Source organism: Gossypium arboreum, chromosome 4 (assembly GCF_025698485.1).
Source record: "Gossypium arboreum isolate Shixiya-1 chromosome 4, ASM2569848v2, whole genome shotgun sequence".
NCBI lineage: Eukaryota > Viridiplantae > Streptophyta > Magnoliopsida > Malvales > Malvaceae > Gossypium > Gossypium arboreum.
Genome location: NC_069073.1, coordinates 103,759,288 through 103,785,651, shown reverse-complemented (window position 1 = coordinate 103,785,651; position 26,364 = coordinate 103,759,288). Strand labels below are relative to the sequence as shown.

Genomic DNA, 26,364 nt, shown 5'->3' with positions numbered 1-26,364 from the left:
AATTCTTGTTTTACCCTTGATTTACGTAATTCTTTGTTTTACCCTTGATTTACAAAATTACTAAAATACCCCTGGTTTGTAAAATTACCAAAATACCACTGGTTTGTGAAATTATCGAAATACCCTCAATTTGTAAAATTACCAAAATACCCCTGATTTACAAAGTTACAGAAATACCCTTGACTTTCTAAAAATTATAGAAATACCATTGGTTTACAAAATTACTAAAATACCCTTGTTTTGTAGATTTACCAAAACACCCTTGTAGGATGAAATGACTAAAATACCCCTATTAGGTAAAGTGACCGTAAAGCCCCTGTAGGGTAAAGTGACCGTGATACCCCTGTATGGTAAAATGACGAATATGCCCTTATGTTCCGTATGACTGATGTGCTTAGGATTTACATATATTAATATTGGATTAGTTAAGTTTGAGTGACAGGTGGTGGTTATCGTAGGCGATTAACTTTGGAAACGTTTCAACTTCAACCCGTAACAGGTGTGTACTAACACTCGTAATAGCTTAGATTAATATTTGCTGAAAAGCTGAAAGCTTCATACTTTAGTGATTCGGAATTAATATTTAGATCTATTTTCTCGCATGTTTAAGTTGGATTCACAATGATATGGGGTAGGAAGGTATTTGGAACGTTCTTCAACGAGTAGATCTCTTGGTAAGTATTCAACCTTCTTTCCATTTGTATCTTGTGGTTTAAGAAAAGTGAAAACCCTCTCGTCGACTAAGGCTAAAAGGGTTTTTGGTGTTATTTGGTTTGTTGGTGCTAGTGAGGATTAAAGGCTACTGATCGAGGAGTGTCTGAAAAGCTTGGATCATCGGAGTGACTAAATCTAATCATCAACTTCGGCAAAGGTATGAACTCAAGGGCCATTGTGGATGGTGGCCGAATGTGTAAGTGATGATAATAGGTAGTTTTCGATTTGGTTTAATAATAACATGGTCTAATCTATAAGTGGTTGATTATAGGACAAATCGCATAGGAGATCTCGTCAAGGAATATCGCAAATCAGGTGTGTAACGAACCCTTTTTCTTAGCTTAAAGTGATAAATGCCGAAAAGTCAAAATGCCGAAATTCTGGCATTTCGAGGACTTGTGAGCAAGCGAACGCTCACTAGTTAGTTAGAATCAATGAGATGATGATCGGGAACAATGGAAACGGTAAGGACGTGTTTTTGGCGTTCACGGTAAGTTGGGCCTCGAGGGGCTGAAATAGGGCCCAATAGGCTTTTGAGCCCATTTGGGTAAAATTGCTAGAAAACAGAAATCTGTTAAATTGCCTGTTAAAACTATTAATACTATTATGAATATAGGCTAAGTGGGCCTAGACGACAGAATTGGCTAAGTAGGGCCCATTAGGGGTTTTAGGCCCAATAACTCGATTTCGCTAAAAATGGGCCAGAATCACTGTTTGCACCCATGGATTGTTAGTAATCGTTAATGAACATGAAAACCGTAATTTTTGGTAAAATTACGAGATTACCCTTATAATATGAAAATGACCGTTTTGCCCCTAGGTAAAAATAACCATTATACCCCTAGGGTTTATATATGAACTTAACGCATGGGATTTTGATAAACATGGTATGTATGATATGCACATGATATGTATGATATGCACATGACATGTATGATATGCATATGATATGTATGATATGCACACAAGATGTTCATAAATGCATTGGGTTGGGTTTTTATATGAATGGAGGAAGTGAAAAGGGCTTATGCCCCGCTTATTAAAGGGCTTATGCCCTGCTTATCAAAAGGGCTTATGCCCCGATTATCAAAAGGGCTTACGCCTGCTTATTAAAGGGCTTATGCCCCGCTTATAAAAAGGGCTTTTGCCCGATTATTAAAAGAGGCTAGGCCTCGGTTATATGATAAAGCACTAAGCCGCCAAAGGAGAGTTTGGCGGGTGGGTCGAGTTAATCCCACATGGTGTGTTGGTTGGTACGGTGGAGAGTAGCGGATGGTGGGTTGAGTAGTCTCCCAAATGGGTTGCATTCTTTCATTGAAATTATATGTGACATTGAAATGGGCCTAAGGGCCATACCGCTTACTGATAATATGAAATATGAAAAGGCTTCGCCCAAGAATATGAAATATGAAAAGGCTTGCCCAAGATTATGAAATATGAAATATGAAAAGGGCTACTGCCCGAGGCATGATTGAGATTGGATTTGGGCTTAGACCCAACAGGCCGTTATTGTTTTGGGCTCTGAAGGGCTTGTTGCACATGAGTTTCCAAACTCACCCCCTTTCCTTAACCTTGCAGTGAGCCTTGATGTGGGGACTTGGGCGGAGGGATTCAGAGTGGCCACGGTGATTGTCTTTGGACTTTTAAATAAGTGTTGGTTTTCATTTAATTTCCTTTAATTATTATTTATTTTTGGGTTGTAATAAGGCCAATTTTAACTTTCCTTTTATTTCTTTTCTAATTATTTTAATTTTAATAACTTTAAAATTGGTTAATAATTATTCAAATGGGCTAGACTTAGGACGTGTTTTCAAAATGATACTTGTTTTCAAAATATCTCAACACCACGATTAATCGATTTATCAAAGACGTCCACTTAAACAAATTTAAACTCGATATAACAAAGTGTGGCTATGGTTGTGGGCATGTCTAGGATTGGATCCAATTAAAGAGCTTAGTACTTAAGCGACCTTCATGGCTCACCTCCTCTGTCTCGGATACCTACGGTGCCCACTTCCATACACTTTGTTAACTCAATAAAATGTATGGTTTTAAAACACTAAAATGGAACGTGGGTTTTCAACTCCAATGTGGCACTTGATTCTACCATAACGTCTGGTCGGGTTTGGGGTGTTACATTTAGTGGTATCGAGCTAAGTTGCAACAACTCGGTACTGTGGATCGGGTCCGAAAATTTTTCAAAATTTAGGCCTAAGAAGGGTATTTTGGAAATGGTTTTGAAAAGTTTATTTTAAAGATGTTTTATGAGTATATATGTTAAAATGGTCCAAGTTTTTTGTTTTAAATCAAGAGTTTCAAAATAAAGGGTGTTTTCAAATCAAAGTTTTTAAATTTCTATTTTAGGTGATCAAAAATATGGTTTTCGAGTTTTAAATGGATTGAGAAAGAAGTGGCGCACTGAATCCCCGGCACCAAGTCTGTAAGTATTTCTGTTCCTCATATTACACTGTATTAAGATATTACTCTAGATAGAATTGAGACCATATCATGACATTATGTGACAGCCCAAAATTGACCCTAGTCGAAAAGTGGTTTCGGGACCACGAAACGAGTCCTATAAATAATTAATTGTTATATTCTATGTTTATGATGTTAATAAATGCATGTATGAAAGTTTCATGCATTAATTTGATCATTTCTCTGTGAATTTATTAAAATGGACTTATATGAAACATTGTAGAAATGTGATAGGTTAATCTATGAGGACCTATTAAAGCATGTAGTGAAAATAGTGGTTTTGCATGTCAAATACTCCTTTTCTTATGCATAGTGGCCGCCATGATGGAGCATATATTACAATATGTGGTAAATTTCCATGAAGTGGTCATTATTTTATGTAAAAGAAAGGAAATAATAAAAGAAATAGAAAAGAAAAAAAAAGGCTTCATTCCTTTGTTTCTTCTTGACCGAAAATGAAGAGTGGATGAAGGGGGAGTATTCGCCATCCTAGGGTGATAATGAGGTAAGTAGTCTAGACTAGTTCTTGAAATTTTAGTTGATCTTGGGTGAGATATCAAGCTATTTTTGTAGCCCATGTGGAAATTTTGATATTGGAATGAGTAAGGTTTTCGCTATGGTGATTGATAAGGGTGATAGTTGTTGTTTCATACTAAATCTAGATGAACAAGGGTAGTTGCTTACATCTTAATAATTATGAGTTCCTTTCTTGAATCTACCTTAAACCCATGAAGCATTCGCCATGGTTGATAGTGAAGGGGTTGATTTATTTTCTTTATGTTAAATGAATAAGTGAGGATGGGTGAAGCTTGAATTAGTTAAATGTTCAAATAGGTTGTTTGGATGCTAATGCCGTATATGAGGATGTTGAACTTGATTAAACAATATTCGCTAGCATGATAAGTATGAAATGTTAAGTAGATGATAAAATTGAAGGGTGAAGTGGCTAATAGGGACTTTTAATGAAATTATGCCAAGGCCGAATGTATCATGAAATAAATAAAAAATGCTAAATTGTGCTTGTATGTGTATTCGCCAAGGAAGTGTGATATGAAGCTTTGATAGGCTTGAAAGATGAATGACCGAATGAGCTATAGGTCATGTATGGGTTAATTTTATGCATATGTGTGTGTGGCATTAGTAGTTAATGGCATTCGGCATTGTTTAACTAAAATTAGAAATGAATCTTAAAAGTTAAATAGGTTGCCCTAGTGGCGAATGTGTTAAAAGCTAAAGTATGGACAAATGATACTGAATGAATTGATTTCAAATGTGTATGGTTGCCGTATGTATGTGTTAGATTGAGAAGTAAATTTGTTTGATTTAGCTCAAGAGCAAAGGGAACTAGATTGGATAAAGGAAAGGAGAAAGCAAACGAGTAGCCGATTTGGAACCGTTCTACCCCAAACAATGTAAGTCATTAAGCACGTATTTGATATTGCTTAAATGATTGTAAAATTTATGCAATTGTGTTTAATGGGATGATATATATATATAAATGAAAATGTATGTGTATGGAGTGATGACATTTGTTGAATGTAAAAGAAATAGTGAAATGTGTAGAAAGTTTGCTTTCGGCACTAAGTGTCTTGAACAATACGTGTATACGGTGATTTAGATCGGCACTAAGTGTGCGTGCTGGAAATATATGGCACTAAGTGTGCGTGCTGGAAATATAAGGCACTAAGTGTGCATGCTGGAAAAATATGACACTATGTGTGCAAGCTGGAAAAATACTAAGACCTTTGGGTGTGCGAGCTCGGAGGGTATGGCAATTGTGTGTGCGGGCTTAAATTACGTGGCACTAAGTGTGCGAAATCGAGTAGTAAGCACTGTGTGTGCGTACTCTATATATATGGAGGTGTGTCTCCATTGAATTGAGTATGGACAGCGGATAGGGTAAGTACCTCGAGCTCATGACGAATAGAGAATACGTTCATGCTTGGGGTTGAATTTGATAAGCCTTAAATCTATGTGATGATTGAAATTGTATGGTTGTGCTGGAAAATGAGTTAATGTGTAAAATGCTTCGATTATCTTGTTGTGTAAAATATGAAATGTGGATGTATGATTTGGTACGAGATTGGACCGAAAGGTTCGAGGTATTATGGTATAGATTCGATATGGATGAGTACCTAGCCTCGTTTGTTGTACATGTTGTAGTAACTTTATCAGTGGATTGATGAATGCTTATGACTTACTGAGTTGTAAACTCACTCGGTGTTTTTCTTGTCACCCATTTTAGGTCTCTCGGACTCGTATTGTTTGCATGATCGGGACCGTCGCTGAAGTCATCACAACGGCTGAAATCTTGTGGTATTGTTTTTGTTGTTGAAGAACATTTGGCATGTATAGGCTATTATATTTTGTCGAATTGTGGGTTGTAAACTTTAAGCCATGTGAAAATGGCCTATGTGGTCGTCGAGTGGGATGCTAGAACCTATAGCCACGAGTCTTAGAAACTCTAATTTTGATAAGGTGGCCATAATTTGTGTCATGTATGATGGATGATTAAGGCCAAGGGAAAATTCATGAAATTGGCATAGTCTACTGCAGTAACTGTTGCGGACAGCAGCAGTGAGATGAGATTGAAAAATCACTAAAAATAGTAGAAGTATAATTAAATAGTGAGTAAATTATGGAATTGAACCTTGATGAATCTATTTTTATATGGACGAAACGAAACGACCATATGAGCAGTATACTGAGAAATATTAAAGTTCTCGTGAGACAGGACCAGAACGGTTTCTGGGTCCCCTGTCGCGACTTTGAAAATTTACCATAAATTATTCAGAAAGAATTAGGGGTCATGCCTTATATGTACAGATTCCATTTTGAGTCTAGTTTCATTAGAAACAAACGGAACCAGTATTAAAGCCCTGTACAGAGAGATATCCAAGTTGTAACGCGCGAAGGTCAGAGCAGTCGATCCCTGTAACATGGGTGACTTTAACTAATAAACTGTACCAATTGGCCCAACCAAAAATTCTAAAAATAAATCCATGGATGGGTATATGAGTCTAAATTCAGGGAAAATTTACGAAACCAGTTTCTGAGTTTTGAAACTCGAGATATGATTTTTAAGGCGACGGTGACGCAGTTTTCCAGCCTGACTGGTAATGTCAAATTGGTTGGTATCTTGAGAGGATTTGGCGTTAACCCTCGTGTCCGACAATCGGCGTCGGTCACGAGTTAGGGGTGTTACAATTTTATTGGTATCAGAGCTATGGTTTAGTCGGTTCTAGGACTACCATAGAGCGTGTGAGTCTAGCTATACATGCCAAATTGTTAGTGCTTAATAATGTGATGACTTCTGACGGTTGAAATTTTTGTTTTGATTAGCGATGGAACCCGGGATAGAGAGACCCTTGGCGGATGACGTTGAAAGTGTAGCGGCTGCTCCTGCGCAAGGGACACCACCGTTGAGCCTCGGTCATCCGCGAATAATCAAAATGAAGGGGCAAAACAAGCCTTCTTCACCATGATGAATGAGTGGGTCGCGCAATATGCCCGAACCAATCTGGGTGTCCAACCATTCCCGAATTTAAATAATCCACCCCAAGAGCCCGTGATGCCATCGATTCTCGATCCCGTGAGGCTGAGTAAACCACCGTGGACTTGATTAGGAAGCGTGGGGCCGAGGAGTTTAAGGCCATAGTTACCGATCTTTGAAAGGGCCGAAGTTCGCTTGATAACACCATTAGAGTGTTTGATGAACTGTCATGCACACCGATGAATGTCTTAAGTGTGCGATATCTTTGTTGCGAGACTCACCTACTATTGGTGGAGGACCTTGATTTCCATAGTCCCAAAGGAACAAGTTACTTGGGATTTCTTTCAAACGAATTTCGAAGAAATATATTAGTCAACGGTTCATCGATCGAAGCGTAAGGAGTTCCCGGAACTCAAGCAAGGCCGATGATCAGATCTCGAATCTGAACATGAGTTCGTAAGACTTAGTCGGTATGCTCGGGAGTGTGTGGCTGATGAGGTTGCTATGTGCAAAAGATTTGAAGAAGGATTGAATGAAGAATTAAAGTTACTAGTGGGAATTTTGGAGATAAAGGAGTTCATGACACTAGTCGAACGAGCACGCAAGGCGGAAGAACTTGGGAAGGAGAAGAAGAAGGCTGAACTTGAAGCAAGAGATTACCGTAAAAGATCAACGAGTAAAGCTCCGTTCTCGACTGTAAAGAGGTTCAGGGAGGACACTAGTAAGTCGAGGGCGACTGCGGGAATTTCCATTAGAGCTCGACCATTGACGGACTCCCGAGCTACATCGATAGCTAGTGTGGGCAATAATCGTCAAGAGAGACCTGAATGTCCCCAATGTGGAAGACGACACCTAGGTGAATGTTGGGGTAAGTCTGTTAACCTGCTCATTACGGATGTGGTTCAAGGACCACTTCATTAGGGATTGCACGGAGCTAGATGAGAAGAATAAGATGCAAGGTAGATCTAGTGGGGCGACAGCTAGAGGTAGACCCCGAGGGTTTCAGGAGGTAGGGGTGGTAATCGAGGGGAGCCACCGACACGGTGTTCGATCCGAGACCCGAGCTCCTGCTAGAGCATATGCCATCCGCGCACGAGAGAGGCATCCTCCCCGACGTTATCATTGGTACTTTTACTCTCTTTGATACTAGTGTGATTGCATTGATTGACCCCGCTCTACTCATTCATATGTATGTGAAACTTTAGCATCCAAAAGACTCTACTGTTGAGTCTCTCGAGTTCGTAATTCAGTGTCAAACCCTTTGGGTCAATACGTACTGTTGATAAAGTGTGCAAGAGATGCCCCTAATAATTCGAGAATCTGCTTTCCTACCGATCCGATGCTTCTACCATTTGATGAATTCGATGTTATTCTTGGTATGGATTGGTGACCGTACATGATGCAAAGGTGGATCGCAAAAGGAAAACCATTGTTTTGAGGAGTGCAAATAATGAGGTAGTCCGAGTCGAGTCTCTTCGATTTAAAAGGAGTGCCAGCGATAATATCTTCTATGACCGCCGGAGATATGTGAAAAGGGTGTGAAACATACCTTGCGTATGTGTTGGAAAGTAAAGAGACGGAAAAGAAACTCGAATCGGTATCGATGGTTTGTGAGTATTCGATGTTTTTCCGGAGGAGTTACTGGGATTGCCACCGGTTCGAGAAGTGGAATTCGACATCGGTTGTACCGCACTACGCCGATCTCAATAGCTCCGTGATCGTATGGCATTAACGGAGTTAAAGGAATTGAAGGTTCAATTGCAAGAATTGACGGATAGAGGTTTCGCTCGACCGAAGTTTTTCTCGATGGGGCGCACCGGATTGTTTGTGAAAAAGAAGGACGGAAGCATGAGGTTGTGCATCGACTACCGTCAACTCAATAAAGTGACGATAAAGAATAAATATCCGCTGCCACGAATTGACGATTTGTTTGATCAATTAAAGGGAGCCTCGGTGTTTTCAAAGATAGATTTGAGGTCGGGATACTATCGGTTGAGGGTCCGAGAATCGGACATACCCAAAACCGCTTTTAGAACAAGGTACGGTCACTCTGAATTCTTGGTGATGTCGTTTGGGCTCACTAATGCCCTCATGGTGTTTATGGATTTAATGAATAGAATTTTCAGCCATACTTGGATCGGTTCGTAATTGTATTTATCGATGACATTTTGGTCTATTCGAGAGATGAAACCGAACATGCTAAACACCTAAGGCTAGTGTTGCAAATCTTACGAGATAAGCGATATACGCAAAGTTCAAGAATGTGAATTTTGGTTGAAAGAGGTTTGCTTTTGGGGCACGTGGTGTCCGTGACGGTGTCGGGTGGACCCGAACAAAATTTCGACCATAGTCAATTGGAAACCTCCAAGGAATGTTACCGGGTTAGGAGCTTTTGGGGCTTGCGGTTACTACCGACGGTTTGTAAAAGGATTCTCGATGATAGCCACACCCATGACAAACCGCTTTGAAAGATGTCAAATTTGAATGGACGGAAAAGTGTCGGAAAAGTTTCACCAATTGAAAACCCATTTGACGAAAGCTCCAGTTCTAGTACAAATTAATCGGCAAAGAGTTTGTCATCTATAGTGATGCCTCCCTACTTGGGTTAGGTTGCGTATTGATGCAAGAAGGTCGAGTTGTGGCCTATCGTCGAGACAATTAAAGCCACATGAGAAAAATTATCCAACCCATGATCTCGAATTGGTCGCCATCGTGTTCGCCTTTGAAGATATGGCGACATTACTTATTTGGTGAGAAGTGCCATGTGTATTCGGATCACAAAAGTCTCAAATATTTGATGACTCGAGAGACTTAAATCTGCGACAAAGACGATGGCTCGAGTTGTTAAAAGATTATGAACTCGTCATTGATTATCACCCGGAAAGGCTAATGTGGTTGTGGATGCCTTAAGTCGGAAATCACCGCTTGTTTTATTGACGATGAATGTACACTTGTCTATTCTACCCGACAATGTGTTAGTAGCCAATTAAAGGCCAAACCATTGTTGGCTCATCAAATTCGGGAAGCTCGAAAGTTGATGAGGAGTTGCTTGCAAAACGGGCCGAGTGTGTTCGAACAAGGAATCGAGTTTCAAATTGATGATGACGATTGTTTGAGGTTCAAGTCGTCTGTGTTCCAAAGAATTCAAACTTATTTCGATAATTCTAAATGAAGCCCATTGTAGTCGAATGTCAATCCACCCGGTAGTACTAAAATGTACAATGACCAAACGCCAATTTTGGTGGCCCGTATGAAACGAGACATTTCGAATTTGTTTCAAGGTGTCGATATGTCAACAAGTGAAAGCGGAACATCAAGTGCCATCGGGATTACTTCACCGATCATGATACCCGAATGGAAATGGGATCGAGTAACAATGGACTTTGTGTCCGGGTTACCATTGACTCGTAATAAGAAAGACTCGGTTTGGGTCATTGTTGATAGATCGACCAAGTCCGCTCATTTTATCCTGTCCTGCACGGATTTTTCGCTCGATAAGTTGGCAGAATTATACGTCTCCCAAATTGTTCGATTGCATGGGGTACCTATTTCTATCGTGTCGGATAGAGACCCAAGATTTACGTCGCGATTTTGGAAGAAATTGCAAGAGGCTTTGGGTACCAAACGCATTTTAGCACCGCCACCCCCAAACCGATGGTAAATCCGAACGGATAATTCAAATACTCGAGGATATGTTGAGATGTTGCATCCTTGAGTTTAGTGGTGCATGGGAACGGTATTTACCTTTGGTTGAATTCGCTTACAACAATAGCTTTCAATCAAGTATCAAGATGGCGCCTTACAAGGCTTTATACTATCGTAAATGCCGTACCCCATTATTCGGGTGAACTTAGTGAAGGAAAATCTTGAGGTTGATTTGGTTAAGGATGCCGAGCAAAAGTTCGAGTAATTCGTGAAAGTTTGAAAGTCGCCGGATCGCCAAAAGTCGTATGCGGATTTGAAAAGAAAAGATATTGAATATCAGGTTGGAGACAAGGTATTTCTCAAAGTCTCACCCTGGAAGAAAGTGCTTAGATTTGGCCGTAAGGGCAAATTGAGCCCGAGGTTCATCGGGCCATATGAGATATCCGAACGAGTCGGTCCAGTCGCGTATCGTTTGATTTTGCCCCGAGCTCGAAAAGATTCACAATGTTTTCATGTCTCGATGCTTGACGATATAGGTCGATCCATCGCACGTAATTGCTCCATCTGAGATTGAGATTTAGCCTAATTTGAGCTATGAAGAGGAACCGGTTCGCATTATGATGCGTGAAGTAAAAGAGTTGCGCAATAAGAAAATCCCGTTAGTGAAGGTGTTGTGGCATAAACACGGAATTGAAGAAGCCACTTGGGAACTTGAGGACTCTATGAAAGAGCGATACCGAGCCTATTTACTCGTAAGATTTTCGGGGACGAAAATTTCTTAAGTGGGGAGAGTTGTGACAGCCAAAATTGACCCTAGTCGGAAAGTGGTTTGAACCACGAAACCGAGTCTTATAAATAATTAATTGTTATATTCTATGTTTATGATGTTAATAAATGCATGTATGAAAGTTTCATGCATTAATTTGATCATTTCTATGTGAATTTATTAAAATGGACTTATATGAAACATTGTAGAAATGTGATAGGTTAATCTATGAGGACCTATTAAAGCATGTAGTGAAAATAGTGGTTTTGCATGTCAAATACTCCTTTTCTTATGCATAGTGGCGGCCATGATGGAGCATATATTACAATATGTGGTAAATTTCCATGAAGTGGTCATTATTTTATGTAAAAGAAAGGAAATAATAAAAGAAATAGAAAAGAAAAAAAAGGCTTCATTCCTTTGTTTCTTCTTGACCTAAAATGAAGAGTGGATGAAGGGGGAGTATTCGGCCATCCTAGGGTGATAATGAGGTAAGTAGTCTAGACTAGTTCTTGAAATTTTAGTTGATCTTGGGTGAGATATCAAGCTATTTTTGTAGCCCATGTGGAAATTTTGATATTGGAATGAGTAAGGTTTTCGGCTATGGTGATTGATAAGGGTGATAGTTGTTGTTTCATACTAAATCTAGATGAACAAGGGTAGTTGCTTACATCTTAATAATTATGAGTTCCTTTCTTGAATCTACCTTAAACCCATGAAGCATTCGCCATGGTTGATAGTGAAGGGGTTGATTTATTTTCTTTATGTTAAATGAATAAGTGAGGATGGGTGAAGCTTGAATTAGTTAAATGTTCAAATAGGTTGTTTGGATGCTAATGCAGTATATGAGGATGTTGAACTTGATTAAACAATATTCGCTAGCATGATAAGTATGAAATGTTAAGTAGATGATAAAATTGAAGGGTGAAGTGGCTAATAGGGACTTTTAATGAAATTATGCCAAGGCGAATGTATCATGAAATAAATAAAAAAATGCTAAATTGTGCTTGTATGTGTATTCGGCCAAGGAAGTGTGATATGAAGCTTTGATAGGCTTGAAAGATGAATGACCGAATGAGCTATAGGTCATGTATGGGTTAATTTTATGCATATGTGTGTGTGGCATTAGTAGTTAATGGCATTCGGCATTGTTTAACTAAAATTAGAAATGAATCTTAAAAGTTAAATAGGTTGCCCTAGTGGCCGAATGTGTTAAAAGCTAAAGTATGGACAAATGATACGAATGAATTGATTTCTGAAATGTGTATGGTTGCCGTATGTATGTGTTAGATTGAGAAGTAAATTTGTTTGATTTAGCTCAAGAGCAAAGGGGAACTAGATTGGATAAAGGAAAGGAGAAAGCAAACGAGTAGCCGATTTGGAACCGTTCTACCCCAAACAATGTAAGTCATTAAGCACGTATTTGATATTGCTTAAATGATTGTAAAATTTATGCAATTGTGTTTAATGGGATGATATATATATATATAAATGAAAATGTATGTGTATGGAGTGATGACATTTGTTGAATGTAAAAGAAATAGTGAAATGTGTAGAAAGTTTGCTTTCGGCACTAAGTGTCTTGAACAATACGTGTGTACGGTGACTTAGATCGGCACTAAGTGTGAGTGCTGGAAATATATGGCACTAAGTGTGCGTGCTGGAAATATAAGGCACTAAGTGTGCATGCTGGAAAAATATGACACTATGTGTGCAAGCTTTGGAAAAATATGGCACCGGGTGTGCGAGCTCGGAGGGTATGGCAATTTGTGTGTGCGGGCTTAAATTACGTGGCACTAAGTGTGCGAAATCGAGTAGTAAGCATTGCGTGTGCGTACTCTATATATATGGAGGGTGTGTCTCCATTGAATTGAGTATGGACAGCGGATAGGGTAAGTACCTCGAGCTCATGACGAATAGAGAATACGCTCATGCTTGGGGTTGAATTTGATAAGCCTTAAATCTATGTGATGATTGAAATTGTATGGTTGTGCTGGAAAATGAGTTAATGTGTAAAAATGCTTGATTATCTTGTTGTGTAAAATATGAAATGTGGATGTATGATTTGGTACGAGATTGGACCGAAAGGTCCGAGGTATTATGGTATAGATTCGATATGGATGAGTACCTAGCCTCGTTTGTTGTACATGTTGTAGTAACTTTATCAGTGGATTGATGAATGCTTATGACTTACTGAGTTGTAAACTCACTCGGTGTTTTTCTTGTCACCCATTTTAGGTCTCTCGGACTCGTATTGTTTATGTGATCGGGACCGTCATGAAGTCATCACAACGGCTGAAATCTTGTGGTATTGTTTTTGTTGTTGAAGAACATTTGGCATGTATAGGCTATTATATTTTGTCGAATTGTGGGTTGTAAACTTTAAGCCATGTGAAAATGGCCTATGTGGTCGTCGAGTGGGATGCTAGAACCTATAGCCACGAGTCTTAGAAACTCTAATTTTGATAAGGTGGCCATAATTTGTGTCATGTATGATGGATGATTAAGGCCAAGGAAAATTCATGAAATTGGCATAGTCTCTGCAGTAACTGTTGAGGACAGCAGCAGTGAGATGAGATTGAAAAATCACTAAAAATAGTAGAAGTAGAATTAAATAGTGAGTAAATTATGGAACTTAACCTTGATGAATCTATTTTTATATGGACGAAACGAAACGACCATATGAGCAGTATACTGAGAAATATTAAAGTTCTCGTGAGACAGGGCCAGAACGGTTTCTGGGTCCCCTGTCGCGACTTTGAAAATTTACCATAAATTATCCAGAAAGAATTAGGAGTCATTCCTTATATTTACAAATTCCATTTTGAGTCTAGTTTCATTAGAAACAAACAGAACCAGTATTAAAGCCCTGTACAGAGAGATATCCAAGTTGTAACGCGCGAAGGTCAGAGCAGTCGATCCCTGTAACATGGGTGACTTTAACTAATAAACTGTACCAATTGGCCCAACCAAAAATTCTAAAAATAAATTCATGGATGGGTATATGAGTCTAAATTCAGGGAAAATTTACGAAACCAGTTTCCGAGTTTTGAAACTCGAGATATGATTTTTAAGGCGACGGTGATGCAGTTTTCCAGCCTGACTGGTAATGTCAAATTGGTTGGTATCTTGAGAGGATTTGGCCGTTAACCCCTCGTGTCCGACACCGGCGTCGGTCACGAGTTAGGGGTATTACACATTATGACTAGGGCAACCCTAAAAACTCTAGAATACCGAGACTGTAGCTAGGTTATGATTCTGTGAAAATAGAAACTTTAAAATACTATCTCTGCATAAGACATATGAATAAATAGTAAAATTTTTGAGATCTTTGTAGTTAATTGGTATGTGTACTAGTAATGTAGAGTATTGATATGGATTCTGAGGGTAAGCAAAGTCTACCAACTTCGGGTTGCGGTAACTCGGAGCTTGGTACTGAGGCACTGGCCGAGTTAGTAAGGCAAGTGGTAGAGGAAGTATTGGATACCAAACTTAAGGAAATTAGGGAAACGCTTCAAGCCGGGTGCATGGAGTGTAAGAAAAAGGAAGGATTCTAGTTCTTAGAAAACCAAGCCTCGCTCGTGAAACATGTTAAGGCACGACCAAACTATCCAATCTGCAAAAGATCGCAGCAGACGTCATCCGGGTGAATGCCATAGGAAGACAGGAGCATGTCTTAGATGTGGGTCCAAGGAGCATCGAGCTCGGGATCGCCAAGTTTATTTTATTTAAATATGTGTTACTGAATTGTATGCGTGCTTGATAAATGTTTCTTTACTTTGGTAATTAGATGTTCGGGTCGTACTAAGAATTATTTTTAATTAGAGTGCGAAAGCGAAGCATAGAGGTTTGACTTGAGTAATATGGTTAGTTGATAGTTGGAAATTTCGAGGACGAAATTTCTTTAAGGAGTATAATTGTAACACCCGAATTTGGGCCTAGAAGTATTGGGCCTTGAGTGGGGGTCCGTAAGGAGGTTGTATATAGGTATTTAATTGTGCAATGAAATGAAACAATTAAATGTTTGCTATTAGTGGTTAATGGCTTTGAGAAGTGTTGGATAAATCTTGGGTTCAAACTTGGGCTTTAGCAAAAATTTTGGTATTAAGTGAAAAAAACCGGATGCTTGGATGAGGGTTTTAAATTATTGTGTTAAATAAATGACACAAGGAAGCTTGTATTCTAGTGGTTGTGGTGTCATTAAGGTTGTATGGGTGCTCGGGTTCAAGCCTTGGCTCTTGCAATTTATTTTGTTTTTTTAAAAGGAACACGGACTTTGGCCTTTAGACCTTATAATTAATTAGGGATAAAATATGACACAAAAAGCCTTGTGGCTTAGTGGCAAGTAGCGTGTGGAGCATTTAAGGGAGGCATAGGTTCGAATCCCATGGCAAGCAAGGAGCATTTATTTTGCTAATAGGGGCGGCAAGAGTTGGTGTTGAATTTAAACTCTAATGTTGGAGGATCCCACATCGGAAGCTAACATAAGAGTGGTTGTGAAGTCGGCTTTAAATAGAGGAACCATGAAGAGAGTAAATGTACCTTTATTGGTGATCCCTTTCATTGTATGGCGTGCTCGTTTGGGTTAGGCGTCGGCTAAGAGTGCTCGGGCGTGGATTAACTCCAGTCTCCTATCGGTGTGTATTTATCACTACTCTTGTTGTTGGATGGCTACTTGGTCGCGATGGTAATGAAAGGGGCCATGTGGGCTAACAGACCTCTGCCCAATTGGATAAGTTGTTTGATTGTGTAGTAAATATTAGACTAGGCTAGGTGAATCTCATATCTATGGCTAGATTTGGGCTAAAAGGGCCACACGTGTGGGCCCATTTAATGAGAAAGGGCTTTAGGCCCATTCGTATTTTATCCCTATTTAAAATACTTTGGTTTACAAAATTACCAAAATACCTCGCTTTGTAAAATTACTAAAATACCCTTGGTTTATAAAATTACCAAAATACCCTAGTTTGTAAAATTATCAAAATACCCTAGTTTGTAAAATTACCAAAATACCCTAATTTGTGAAATTACCAAATACCCTCGACATGTAAAATTATTGAAATACCTCGACTTGTAAAATTACCAAAGTACCCTCGATTTATAGAATTACTGTTTTACCCTCGATTTGTAAAATTACCGTTTTACCCTCGATTCTGAAATTCTTGTTTTACCTCGGTTTACAAAATTACTATTTTACCTCGATTTATAGAATTACCGTTTTACCCCAATTTACATAATTACCGCTTTTACCCCAATTTACATAATTATCGTTTTACCTCGATTTACGTAATTACCGCTTTACCTCGATTCTGAATTACCATTTTACCTCGATTTATAAATTCTTGTTTTACCCTTGATTTGAAATTCTTGTTTTACCCTCGATTTACAAAATTACTAAAATACCCTGGTTTGTAAAATTACCAAAATACCACCGGTTTGTGAAATTATCGAAATACCTCAATTTGTAAAATTACCAAAATACCCACGATTTACAAAGTTACGAAATACCCTTGACTTTCTAAAATTATAGAAATACCATTGGTTTACAAAATTCTTGAAATACCCTTGGTTTGTAGATTTACCAAAACACCCTTGTAGGATGAAATGACTAAAATACCCCTATTAGGTAAAGTGACCGTAAAGCCCTGTAGGGTAAAGTGACTGTGATACCCTCGTATGGTAAAATGACGAATATGCCCTTATGTTCCGTATGACCGATGTGCTTAGGATTTACATATATTAATATTGGATTAGTTAAGTTTGAGTGGCATGTGGTGGTTATCGAGGCGATTGACTTTGGAAGCGTTTCAACTTCAACCCGTAATAGTGTGTACTAACGCTCGTAATAGCTTAGATTAATATTTTTGAAAAGTCAAAGCTTCATACTTTAGTGATTCGAGAATTAATATTTAGATCTATTTTCTCGCATGTTTAAGTTGGATTCACAATGATATGGGGTAGGAAGGTATTTGGAACGTTCTTCAACGAGTAGATCTCTTGGTAAGTATTCGAACCTTCTTTCCATTTGTATCTTGTGGTTTAAGAAAAACTGAAAACCACTCTGTCGACTAAGGCTAAAAGGGTTTTTGGTGTTATTTGGTTTGTTGGTGCTAGTGAGGATTAAAGGCTACCGATCGAGGAGTGTGTGAAAAGCTTGGATCATCGGAGTGACTAAATCTAGTCATCAACTTCGGCAAAGGTATGAACTCAAGGGCCATTGTGGATGGTGGCCAAATATGTAAGTGATGATAATAGGTAGTTTTCGATTTGGTTTAATAATAACATGGTCTAATCTATAAGTGGTTGATTATAGGACAAATCGCATAGGAGATCTCGTCAAGGAATATCGCAAATCAGGTGTGTAACGAACCCTTTTTCTTAGCTTAAAGTGATAAATGCCGAAAAGTCAAAATGCCGAAATTCTGGCATTTCGAGGACTTAATGAGCAATGACGCTCACTAGTTAGTTAGAATCAATGAGATGATGATCGGAACAATGGAAGCAGTAAGGGCGTGTTTTTGGCGTTCACGGTAAGTTAGACCTCGAGGGGCTAAAATAGGGCCCAATAGGCTTTCGAGCCCATTTGGGTAAAATTGCTAGAAAATGCAATCATTAAATTGCCTGTTAAAACTATTAATACTATTATGAATATAGGCTAAGTGGGCCTAGACGACAGAATTGGCTAAGTAGGGCCCATTAGGGGTTTTAGGCCCAATAACTCGATTTCGCTAAAAATGGGCCAGAATCACTGTTTGCACCCATGGATTGTTAGTAATCGTTAATGAACATGGAAACCCTAATTTTTGGTAAAATTACGAGATTACCCTTATAATATGAAAATGACCGTTTTGCCCCTAGGTAAAAATAACCATTATACCCCTAGGGTTTATATATGAACTTAACGCATGGGATTTTGATAAACATGATATGTATGATATGCACATGATATGTATGATATGCACATGACATGTATGATATGCACATGATATGTATGATATGCACGAGATGTTCATAAATGCATTGGGTTGGGTTTTTATATGAATGGAGGAAGTGAAAAGGGCTTATGCCCGATTATTAAAGGGCTTATGCCCGAGTTATCAAAAGGGCTTATGCCCGATTATCAAAAGACTTACGCCCGATTATTAAAGGGCTTATGCCCTGATTATAAAAGGGCTTTTGCCCGATTATTAAAGAGGCTAGGCCTCGGTTATATGATAAAGCGGTAAAATTTGCCGATTGGAGAGTTTGGCGGGGTGGGTCGAGTTAATCCCACATGGTGTGTTGGTTGGTGCGGGTGGAGAGTAGCGGATGGTGGGTTGAGTAGTCTCCCCAAATGGGTTGCATTCTTTCATTGAAATTATATGTGACATTGAAATGGGCCTAAGGGCCATACCGCTTCTGATAATATGAAATATGAAAAGGCTTGGCCCGATAATATGAAATATGAAAAGGCTACTGACCCGATGCATGATTGAGATTGGATTTGGGCTTAGACCCAACAGTAGTTATTGTTTTGGGCTCGAAAGGGGCTTGTTGCTGCTGAGTTTCCAAACTCACCCCTTTCCTTAACCTTGCAGTGAGCCTTGATGTGGGGACTTGGTAGGAGGGATTGAGTGGCCACGGTGATTGTCTTTGGACTTTTAAATAAGTGTTGGTTTTCATTTAATTTCCTTTAATTATTATTTATTTTTGGGTTGTAATAAGGCCAATTTTAACTTTCCTTTTATTTCTTTTGAATTATTTTAATTTTAATAACTTTAAAATTGGTTAATAATTATTCAAATGGGCTAGACTTAGGGCGTGTTTTCAAAATGATACTTGTTTTCAAAATATCTCAACACCATTGTAACACCCCAAACCCGGCCCAGACGTTATGGCTTAATCGACGTGCCACATTGGAGTTGAAAACCCACGTTCGTTTTAATGTTTTAAAACCATATATTTTATTGAGTTAACAAAGTGTATGGAAATTTGGGCACTAGGTAGGTATCCGAGACAGAGGAGGTGAGCCATGAAGGTCGCTTAAGTACCAAGCTCTTTGATTGGAACCAATCCTAGACATGCCCACAACCATAGCCACACTTTGTTATATCGAGTTTAAATTTGTTTAAGTGGGCGTCTTTGATAAATCGATTAATCGTGATGTTGAGATAAAAACAAATATCGTTTTGAAAACATGTCCTAAGTCTAGCCCATTTGAATAATTATTAACAAATTTTTTAAAGTTATTAAAATTAAAATAATCCCGAAAAAAAATGAAAGGAAAGTTAAAATTGGCCTTATTACAACCCAAAAGTAAATAATAATTAAAGTAATTAAAATGAAAACCAATACTTGTTTAAAAGCCCAAAGATGATCACCGTAGCCTCAATCCTCTCCTACCAAGTCCTCACATCAAGGCTCACCGCAAGGTTAAGGAAGGGGTGAGTTTGAAACTCAGTGCAACAAGCCCTTTCAGATCCCAAAACAATAACGGCCTATTGGGTCTAAGCCCAAATCCAATCTCAATCATGCATCGGGTCAGTAGCCTTTTCATATTTCATATTTCATAACTTGGGTCAAGCCTTTTCATATTTCATATTCTCGGGCAAGCCTTTATCAGAAACGGTATGGCCCTTAGGCCCATTTCAATGTCACATATAATTTCAATGAAAGAATGCAACCCATTTGGGGAGACTACTCAACCCACCATCCGCTACTCTCCACCGCACCAACCAACACACCATGTGGGGATTAACTCGACCCACCCCGCCAAACTCTCCACCGGCAAAGATAGTCTTTATCATATAACCGGAGGCCTAGCCTCTTTTAATAATCGGGCCAAAGCCCTTTCAATAACTGGGCATAAGCCCTTTTATAATCGGGGCATAAGCCCTTTCGATAATCGGGCATAAGCCCTTTTCACTTCCTCCATCCATATAAAACCCAACCCAATGCATTTATGATTACCTCATGTGCATATCATACATATCATGTGCGTATCATACATTTCATGTGCATATCATACATACCATATTTATCAAAATCCCATGTAGTAAAATCATACATAAACCCTAGGGTATAATGGTCATTTTACCTAGGGCAAAACTGGTCATTTTCATATTATAAGGGTAATCTTGTAATTTTACCAAAATTAGGGTTTCCATCTTTATTAATGATTACTTAACAATTCATGGGTGCAAACAAGGATTCGGCCCATTTTAGCGAAAATGAGTTATTGGGCCTAAAACCCTTAATGGGCCCTACTTAGCCAATTTCATCATCTCAAATTTATTTAGCCTATATTCCATAACGATTTTAACAATCTTATCATGCCATATAACAGATTTCGTTTACTACAATTTTTCCCAAATGGGCCCGAAAGCCCAATGGGCCCCACTTCACCCCTCGAGGCCCAACTTACCAAGAACGCCAAAATCACACTCTTACCGTTTCCATCGTTCTCGATCATCGCCTCATCGATTCTAACTAACTAGTGAGCGTCATTGTTCATAAGTCCTCGAAATGCCGAATTTTGGATTTGACTTTTCTAACATTTATGGCTTTAAGCTATGAAAAGGGTTCGTTACACACGATTTGCGATTTTCCTTGACGAGATCTCCTATGCGATTTCTCCTATAATCAATTGTTTAACTAGATCACTCGCAATAATTGAACCAAAATAAGAACTTTCCAATATTAACACTTACACATTCGCCACCATCCATAATGGCCTTAGGCACCTTACCTTTGTCGCGATTGATGACTAGGCCTAGCTACTCCGTGATCCAAGCTACTCCAAAACGACACTACACCTTGCTGCTCCTTCAATAAATAAACCAAAAATATTAAAAGAAGACCCCATAAAGTCTATGCCCATATTCGGCCATCTCCCTAAATTAGAGAGGTTTCGCTTTTCTTAAACTCCTAATATTGAATTGATTAAAGCTACGAGCACTTACCAAGGTTCACTTACCCAAACGGTTTCAATCCGTGTTAACTCCGATTCAACGCAATGCAGACTCTAAAACACTAGCAGAACCCGTACCACAAGGATCCTACGAATCGGCCACCAAGTCACCCAAGGGTGCTGTGCTTTTGGCTTTTGGGTCACTGAAGAAAAAGTGGTTATGGACCAAAAAGGGTGTTGACAAAAGAGTTGAAAGGCTTTTTAAAATAACAAGAATCGGCTAAAAAGAAAAAGAACAAGTGTATACCTTTATAGAGCAATCGACTTCCTTTGACTCCTTCGGGATTTGGCTTATTGATATTCGGTTAGAAACGAGAAGAATGATAGGTTCGGCTTTTACTATAAACGAAAGAGAGGAAGAATAAGAAGTAGAGAGTTTGTGGAAGAAATAACGAAAGAGAAAAGAGAGGGATTAGCTTAAGAACAATCGGCAAGAGGAGAAAGAAAAGAGAAGAAGGCTACATACCAAAGAAGAAATCGGCACACTAAGACCCTAATGCCGAAATTAACTAGCCTAATACCCTTACTTGAAAATCCCTCTCAAATCTCCCTTCCAAGCGGCTAAGCTCTATCCTTCTCTCAAATCCTAAAATCTCTCCCTTATCCCTCCTTAATTTATGCATTTGACTTGATCCAACTCTCTTCTTCAGAATCCACTTAGGTTCCAACACTTACCCTTCCCGCACATAAAAATAAATCCTCTTATTTGCCAACACGGGAATCGAACCCAGACTTCCTTATGCTCCACACGCCACCTTTTTAGGAGCTTAGTGGCGTCACCCTTGCCACTTTACTACAGTTTTTTTTTGTGATACATTTTACCCACAACTTAATATAAGGGCACCTAGCCGAACCCCTAACTCCTAAGTCCAAAATTTTAAAAATTCTCTAGGGTTTGGCCAACTCATGGGCCTTCCATAAGCCCATTAACATACCCACATTATGAATTCCATAATCACATACCAAATTTTAGAAATTTACTTAAAATATCAAGAATCGCTGAAAAACCAAAAATCGGGATGTTACAACTCTACCCTCCTTAAAGAAATTTCGACCTCGAAATTTACAGTCCAAACAGTTGAGGGTATCACGACGCATTGTCTCTTGGTCTCCCAAGTAGCTTCTTCCTTGCCATGGTTCCTCCAAAGTACCTTCACCAACGGGATGACCTCCTTCTCAACACCTTGACATCACGATCAAGTATTTGCACGGTTCCTCTTCAAAGGTCAAATCCGATTGTACCTCAATTTACTGCGCATCGCACGATATGAGTTGGGTCGAGCGATATCGCCTTAGCATGGACACATGGAAGACATCGTGAATGCGATCCATTCAGAGGTAACTCTAGTTGATAAGCCACCGGCCCTATCCGCTTCTTGATTCGATAAGGTCCAATAAACCGTGGGCTCAACTTACCCTTCTTTCCAAATCTCAAGATCTTCTTCCAAGGCGAAACTTTCAAAAGACCATGTCTCCTACCGCATATTCAATATCCTTACGCTTCAGATCGGCATAAGACTTTTGTCGATCCGCCTCTTTAACCTTCTTCGATCACCTTAATCTTGTCTTGATGATCGCCACCAACTCGGCCCAAGTATTTGCCTTTCCCCAATTACGCCCAACAAGTAGGCGGCGACACCTTCGCCCATATAGTGCCTCATATGGAGCCATCTGAATACTTGCTTGGTAGCTGTTGTTATCTGCGAACTCCGCTAAGGGCAAATGGTCCTCCCAGTGCCTTTAAACTCAATAGCACAACCCTCAACATATCCTCTAAAATCTGAATAACCCTCTCGACTACCCATCCGATGAGGGTGAAAAGCCGTCTTGAAATCAATCGCGTTCCCAATGCCTCATGCAACCACGCCAAAACCGAGATGTAAACCTTGGGTCTCGATGCGAAATTATCGATCTTGGCACACCATGCAATCGCACTATTTCCGCCACATACAATCGGCCAACTTCAAGTGAGTAATCGGTTCGAACAGGTATGAAATGAGCAGATTTCGTGAGTCTATCTACAATCACCCAAACCGAATCCTTCCTAGAAGGTGTCAACGACAACCCACTTACAAAGTCCATAGTTACCCTTTCCCACTTCCAAAGTGGTATCTTTACCTATTGTAACAATCCAGAAGGTAGTTGATGCTCGGCCTTCACTTGTTGACATGTCAAACATCTCCCAACAAATTCACCACTTCTCGCTTAAGCCCGGGCCACCAATATTGCTCTCGCAAGTCTCGATACAACTTACTCCCTCCTGGATGCATAGCACAAGGTCCATTATGTGCCTCTTTCAAAATCATCAATCTCAAGTCGGAGTCTTTCGGCATACAAATTCTTCCTCGAAAACAAAGAACTCCCTCACTATTTAACCCAAAGTCAGGATTCTCCCCTTCTCAACTTGCGAACCCGAGCAACCAACGACTCGATCCTCCAACTGCTGCTTTTAATCTATTCTACCCAAGTCGGTCTTACCAGTAACTCCGCCAATAAACTTCCGTCGTCATACAAACTTAGACGAGCAAACATCGCCTTTAATTACGCCACCGATCCTTCGACTTAGCGCATCACCCACGACATTCGCCTTACGGATGATACTCGATCGAGCAGTCATAGTCCTTTAACAACTCTATCCACCTTTCTTTGCCTAAGATTCAGCTCCTTTTGAGTCGCAAGTACTTAAGACTCTTGTGATCCGTATAGATGATGCATTTCTCCCCATACGGTAATGCCTCCATATCTTAAGTGCAAAGATTCTGCGCCAATTCCAAGTCATGAGTAGGGTAGTTCACCTCATGTGGCTTAAGGCGTCGTGAAGCATAGCGACCACTTTACCCTCTTGCATCAACACGCACCCAAACCTACATGTGACGCATCGCTGTACACAGTGAAATCTTTACCGGACTGGTGAATCAAAAGCTGGCGCCTAGTTAAAACCTTCTTGATCTCTCAAAAGCCTCTTGCTGCTTATTTGTCCAAACAAAAGGTGCTCCCTTCCTTATAAGTTTCATTAATCGGTCTTTGCCAACACGAAAATCCTTCCACGAATCTCCAATAATAACACCAACCCAGAAAACTTGAATCTCAGTTACGACTTGGTGGCTTCCATTCGAGTTGCTTCAATCTTTGAGGTCCACCTTGATCCTCTTGGCGACACAACATGCCCCAAGAAGGTAACTTCCTTGACCAAAACTCGCACTTACTAAACTTTGCATAAAGTTGCTTCTCCTTAACACTTGCAAGACTACGAAGATGCTCATCATGCTTCTCTTCCGTTTCCGAATACACCAAGATATCATCAATAAAAGCGACTACGAACCGATCCAAGTATGGTTTGGAATACCCGATTCATCAAATCCATGAATGCTGCCGGTGCATTAGTCAACCCAAATGGCATTACGAAACTTCGTAATGTCCGTATCGAGTCTGAACACCGTCTTATAAATATCCCCTCTTTAACTCTTAATTGATGATATCCCACCAAAGGTCGATTTTAGAAAACACCAAGGCTCCTTTTAGTTGGTCGAGCGGATCATCAATTCTTGGTAGCGGATACTTGTTCTTAATAGTCGACTTATTCAACTGCCGATAGTCAATACACATCGCATAGTCCCATCTTTCTTCTTCTGAGCGATCAAGACTGCACCCACAGGAAACACTTGGTCTTATAAACCCTCTATCCAATAGCTCTTGAATCGAGCTTTCAATTCTACCAACTCCTTTGGTGCCATCCGATAAGGTGCAATGGACACGGAGCGTTCCCATAGTAAGTCGATTCCAAACTCGACTTCTCTATTCGGGGTAATCGAAAAGTTCATCTGGGAATACATCCGAAATTCCCTAATAGTCCTAACCGATTCCACCGTTATCTCCTCAAGTCCCGTTTGACTCACAAAGGCCAAGTCGCCTCACAACCTTTAGGATCAACTTCTGGCTCTTAACACCGAAACAACATTGGATAAATAATCCCTTCGTTCCCCTATGACCATTATCTCCTCATCTTGGTAGTTCTTAGTACCATCCTCTTTGCCGCACAATCCAACGTCGCCTTGTGCTTAATTAACCAATCCATTCCCGAATAAGATCAAAATCCGAAATGGCGGCTCCATCAAATCTCCTTTAAAGATTTTATCTTGTGCCACTAACGATCTTGCCTAAAAATTTTATCTACCTTAACAAGAATGTCCTAATGGACTTATTATCGATACCCCACTCACGGTCTTCTCGGAAGTACATCCAAAGCCCCAATACATCACAAGCAACATACAGTGGGTGGAGCCCACATCAATCAAAGTAGTGTAAGGCATACTATGAATGAAGAACGTGCAGTTATAACATCGAGGCGTCACCCTCCTCACGACGTCGTGCGGCATAAACTAACGCCGGTTGTCGAGCTTGACATGACCAGCACCTCTGCCGGGGCCCCACGTCCTCGTCCATTACCATTGCCACCTCTACCTTGCCCACGACCCTCTGTGGTGGTGGTCCTCCTCGCCGTGGTTGGACATCCCTTTGCTCTGCCGCCTCTGGAGCATCCTCCGAGGACACTCTCTCGAACTTATGCTCTTTTGACCCACATCGAAAACATGCTCCGATTCGTTTCGGCACTCCCCATATGCACCCTACCACAGTCCCCGCAAGCTGCGGTCTATAAGTATTCTTGGAACCGCTCGAACAGTTCCTCCTTCCTTGCTCTTTTAACACTTGATTCGTGGCACTCGAGTGCAAAATCCCTCTTGAATGCAGGTCGATCCTTCTCACGATTACATCGCTCACTCGGCTTCACCTCCTCGGCTATTTTAGCCTTTTCTACCAACGCAGAAAACCACGCTCCCTCCGTGGAGCTATCAATATCCTAAGCTCATCGCGGAGACCATCCTCGAAGCGGACACTGCGCTCATATTCGGTTGCCACTATACCACTAGCATATCGACTCGGCCTCAAAATTACGCCTCATACTGCTACAGGTCTTATCACCTTGAGTCGATTCAAGAATTCCTTTCGACGAGCATCCACATAGCTTGCTCCAACATACCTCCCTCTAAAGGCGCTTTTGAACAATTCCCGTGTTACTTGCTCAATTGGGGTACTCTCCCTTACGGTGATCCACCATCGGTATGCCTCAAATCACGTAGCAATGACACTGCTCCTCTCGACTTTTGCTCCACCGAGTAGTCTAGGTCGTCCATGATCCGCTCTGTTGCCTCCACCAATATTACGCCACATTCGGGGCCACTCGGATACACCCTAAATACCTCCACTCCGTTGGCGGAGTTGCTCCAATATAGACCCTTATTCACCGTCGATGATTAGCTC

General features: G+C 40.1%; 1 long non-coding RNA gene across 1 annotated transcript; it reads left to right on the top strand.

Moving 5' to 3' along the window:
- The first annotated feature begins 797 nt into the window (after nt 1-797).
- LOC128291733 (uncharacterized) lies at nt 798-12,464 on the top strand. Its single transcript, XR_008281554.1, has 3 exons — nt 798-871; nt 986-1,029; nt 12,414-12,464. It is a non-coding gene; the product is annotated as an uncharacterized LOC128291733 (long non-coding RNA).
- The last annotated feature ends 13,900 nt before the right edge of the window (nt 12,465-26,364 follow it).